Below are 4,802 nucleotides of genomic sequence, written 5' to 3'. Positions count from 1 at the left end.
ATATATATATATATATATATATATATATATAAATTTTTAATTAAATAAAAAAATAATAATAATTTATTTCAATTTTATATCTCAATACATTTCAATTTAGTTTATTTATATACCGCCAATGCACAACACATGTGCTCTCAAGGCACTTTATAGAGACAATTCACCCAGATCATGCAATCAGATTTGTTGAAAGTTTTCTATTTAAGGAAAACAAGCTGATTGTATCAACTCATTGACTCAAAAGCAATCCCTCAAATAACCTGAGCCACACTAACTATAAGCTTTCTCAAAAAGGAAAGTTTCAATAAAAAGTTTTAATACAGCATGAGATTAATTTCCACTGTTATGTTGATGATACTCAGCTGTATCTGTCTACAAATCCAAATAAGCTGACACATAACATGTGTTGAAGACATAAAAATGTGAATGACTCTTAACTTTCTGCTCCTGAATGCAGACAAAACAAACGTTATAGTCTTTGGATCAGAGTCTTTGAAAAAGAAGCTGATTAGTCAGTCACTTCATTTGGGTGGGATTAAATTGATCTCAGATAATAAAGTAAAAAAATCTTGGTGTTATTTTTGATCAAGACCTGGCATTGAAATCCTATAGCAAAGAGATTTCTAGAATATTCTTATTTTATCTGCGGAAAAATTATGAAAAATTATTGCAAAAATTAGAAATATTCTGTCTACGGGTGATGCTGAGAAACGAGTCCATACATTTGTTACTTTAAGGCTGGACTATTGTAATTCTTTACTATCAGGAAGTCCACAAACTGTAGTTAGAAGCCTTCAGCTGATCCAAAATGCTGCAGCAGAAGTTTTGATGAAAATTAAAAAGAGAGATCATATTGTGGAGGAGTGAAGATGACGACACAAAGCAGGCAGGTTTAAACAGTTCTTTACTCTACTCCAACTGAGAGCAACTGTGCAGAAAATCCATATATATACACATCCGAACAAACATAACTGCAACCTCTCCACTGAGTGAGAGTGGAGCCCCCTAGTGATCCGCCACATATGCCCCCCTCGAACACTCAGTAGGGTAAAAAAACAAAAAAACTAATCCAGATCCTTTTGTTTCATCAAACGTCCAAAACAGCTGAACTTGGAACCTGTAGGATGGTCCTGGGACATCCGTGCCTTAGGACGAGGGCGACACGGAGGGGCTGCAGGGGAATTGAGCTCCGATAGATGAGGATCTCTGGAGGGAGAACAGCGGTCCATTAAAATAGTGGAGGGGGGTCTTCCCCTGCGAGGAGCTTGGGCCGTTACCACCTGATTGTCCGCCAGGACATGAGCAGGTTTGAGCCTATCAATACAGATAGTTTCCTTATGCCCTCCTGAATCCAAAAGAAAATGTTCAGGCCCTGGTTCAAGGACCCTGAAACAGCCATCATGCATAGGTCGTAGGGGTGATCTGTGTGCATCGTGTCGAACAAAAACAAATTTAGAGGTCTCTAAGTTCTCAGGAACAAAAGACTGGGGCAAACAATGATGAACAGGGCACGAAAGGAGTCTCCCTGAGGGAAAAAACGTTGCCCAAGTGGACTGAACTGTGGCGTAGGCGAATCAGGTAAAAATGCCCCAGGGACACGCAGGGGCTGACCGAAAACCAGTTCAGCTGTGGAAGCGTCAAGGTCCTCCTTAACAGCTGAAGGCAAACCAAGCATGACCCATGGAGGGCGGTCAACCCAGTTCCCATCAGTCAAAGAAGCACGGAGCGCAGCTTTCAATGACCTGTGGAACCGCTCACACAACCCATTAGCCTGCGGATTGTATGCAGTGGTGCGGTGGATCTTGACCCCCAGACCATCGGCCATGACGGACCACAGCTCTGAAACGAACTGTGGGCCCCTGTCAGAGGTAATGTCAGAGGGAGGGCCAAAACGTGCAACCCAGGTGGACAGAAAAGCCCGGGCCACCGCTGCTGACGTGGATGACAGGGGTACCACTTCCGCCCACTGGGTTGTACGATCGATCATGGTCAGTAGATGTGTCAAACCCTGTGATGGAGGAAGGGGACCCACAAGTTCTACATGCACATGATCAAATCGCTTGTTAGGGATGGGGAACAGTTCCAAGGGTGCTTTAGTGTGCCTCTGGACCTTAGCAAGCTGGCACTGGACACAGGCTGCAGCCCATTCTCTAACTGTTTTGCGCAGTCCAGTCCAAACGAATTTAGAACCAACCAGTTTTACTGAGGCCCTAATGTCAGGATGTGAGAGGGAGTGTAAGGTGTCAAAAACCCGGCGGCGCCACGAAACAGGATCCAGAGGGCGGGGACAGCCAGTAGAGACATCACAGATCAGAGGAGGACCACCTTCCTCTATCTGTCTTTCCTCCAGCTGGAGGCTCGTGGACCCAGACTGTAATGCCAGGATGTCTGCATCACTGCGCTGCTCTGCAGCCATAGCAGAAAAATCGATATCGACATAAACTGGGGAGATCAGAGCACGGGACAGACAGTCGGCCACTAAGTTGGACTTGCCGGCAACATGTTGAATGTCAGTCGTGAATTCAGAAATGGCAGCAAGGTGGCGTTGCTGTCGTGCGGACCAGGGGTCTGATGTTTTGGACATGGTGAAGATGAGGGGCTTGTGGTCCACAAAGGCAGTAAATGAGTGGCCCTCCAGAAAATATCTAAAATGCTGTATTTGCGTTCATTGTCCGGCAAAGTACGGCTGAAAAAAGCAAGTGGCTGCCAAACACTGGAGGTCAGATGCATCAGTTGTCAATGCTATCTGTGCTGACAGGGAAGGGTGGACCGGAAGAGCAGCATCGGCCAAAGCAGACTTAGCATCACCAAACGCCTGGAGGCGTTCAGGAACCCATTCGATGCTGTCGGTGGCTTTCTTCTGTTTTAGAGCACCGTAAAGCGGCAGCAGAAGTTGTGCTGCTTTGGGGATAAAGCAGTTGTAAAAATTAACCATCCCCAAGAACTCCTGCAGGGCTTTAACCGTCTGGGGCAAGGGAAAATTGGCCACCGCCTGAACTTTTTGTGGCAGTGGGACCGCACCACTCGCAGAAATGCGGTGGTCCAAAAAGTCAATGACCGGCAACCCAAATTGGCATTTTGCCGGGTTGATAATTAGGCCATGTGCCGCCAAACGGTGGAACAGCTGACGTAGGTGGGTCATGTGCTGTTCGGCCGAGCTGCTGGCCACAAGGATGTCATCAAAATAAACAAACAGAAAGGACAACCCACGGAGAATGGAATCCATCAACCACTGAAATGTTTGAGCTGCCCCTTTAAGGCCGAATGGCATGCGTAAAAACTCAAACAGGCCAAATGGAGTGATCCCCGGTTTTAGGAATGTCTTCAGCTCTCATGGGAACCTGGTGATAACCCTGCACCAAATCCACTTTAGAAAAAATGGATGTCCCGGTGAGATGGACAGAGAAATCCTTGATGTGGGGGATAGGATAACTGTCATTCTCTGTGACGTTATTTAGACGACGGAAATCCCCACAAGGCCGCCACTGGCCGTCCGACTTAGGTACCATGTGCAACGGTGACGCCCAGGGGCTGTTGGAGCGCTGCACAACCCCTAAACGCTCCATGTTGGCAAACTCCTCCCACGCAACAGCCAGCTTTGCCGCGTCAAGACGGCATGCGCGCACAAACACTGGAGCGCCAGTTGTGGGGATATAATGCTCTATCCCGTGTTTTGTGTCGGTGTTTGAAAAATTGGGGAGAGTCAGAGAAGGAAAATCTGACAATAAACGCTGGAAAGCGTCCTCTGAAGCTAAAAAATTTGTATGTACTAACGACCCAGCTCCTCGCGTTATACAAGGCAGTGAGGAAAAACACATAGCATCAATTAAACGCCTGTTTGCAACGTCCACAAGCAGGCCGTGAGCACAGAGGAAGTCAGCCCCTATGATGGGGACAGAGCTTGCAGCCACTACAAAGTTCCATTGGAAGTCACGCCCATTGAAACAGACAGTCACCAACCTTTCTCTGAATGTTCTGATTGGAGAACCATTAGCGGCGGTCAGCTGGGGACCGCAGCCCTCAGCAAGCCTGTCGGAGCCCGCCGGGGGAACGAGGCTCTTCTGCGAACACGAAACCACCAGAAAACGTCTCCCCGATCACGAATCCTCAACAAAGAGCAGCCTCTTGGTCGGGGTGGGAGGCAGCACCGCGCCCTTGCGCCAAAGTGCTGATGGTAAAAACAAAGAGCCGGCTTCTGGCGTTTCCTGGTGGGGATCGCTGCCATCACTGACGGCTGATCGACCGCTGAAGCGGACAAAGGCTCAGAAGAAGCTGCTGTAGTTTCCCTGGTTAGCGACTGGACAGTGAAGGTCTTGGAAGCCAGGAGGATGTGATCAGCGTCTTCCGCCAGCAAGCGGTAATCCTTCTCCCGGAGCAGGGAAGAGTTAACCAGAGCGATCCGCACCGGGGCAGGAAGTTGTCGCAGGAACAGGTGGATAAAAAGAAATCCACCGTTGTCGTCACCCAGCAAGGACAGCATGCTTTCCATCAGCTCCAAAGCCGAGCCATCCCCTAACCCAGAGAGAGAAAGCAACTTCTCGGCACGTTCTGCGTCTGACAGGGAATAACGGCGGAGAAGCAGGTGCTTGAGGGCGCGTTACTTTCCGTCCGCCGGAGGGTTGCGAAGCAGGGTCATTGCTCGCCTGGTGGATGGCGGATCCAGCGCTGAAACCACATAGTGGTACTTTGTGTCGTCTGATGAGATTCCACAAAGAGCAAACTGTGCTTCGACATGGAAGAACCACGATTGCGGATCATGTTGCCAAAAATCCGGGATCTTAACGGCCACAGCAAAAGAAGCC

This window comes from Cyprinodon variegatus, unplaced genomic scaffold (genome assembly GCF_000732505.1).
Source record: "Cyprinodon variegatus isolate N-32 unplaced genomic scaffold, C_variegatus-1.0 Scaffold4, whole genome shotgun sequence".
Taxonomy (NCBI): Eukaryota; Metazoa; Chordata; class Actinopteri; order Cyprinodontiformes; family Cyprinodontidae; genus Cyprinodon; species Cyprinodon variegatus.
Note: the sequence above shows the minus strand (reverse complement) of the source record.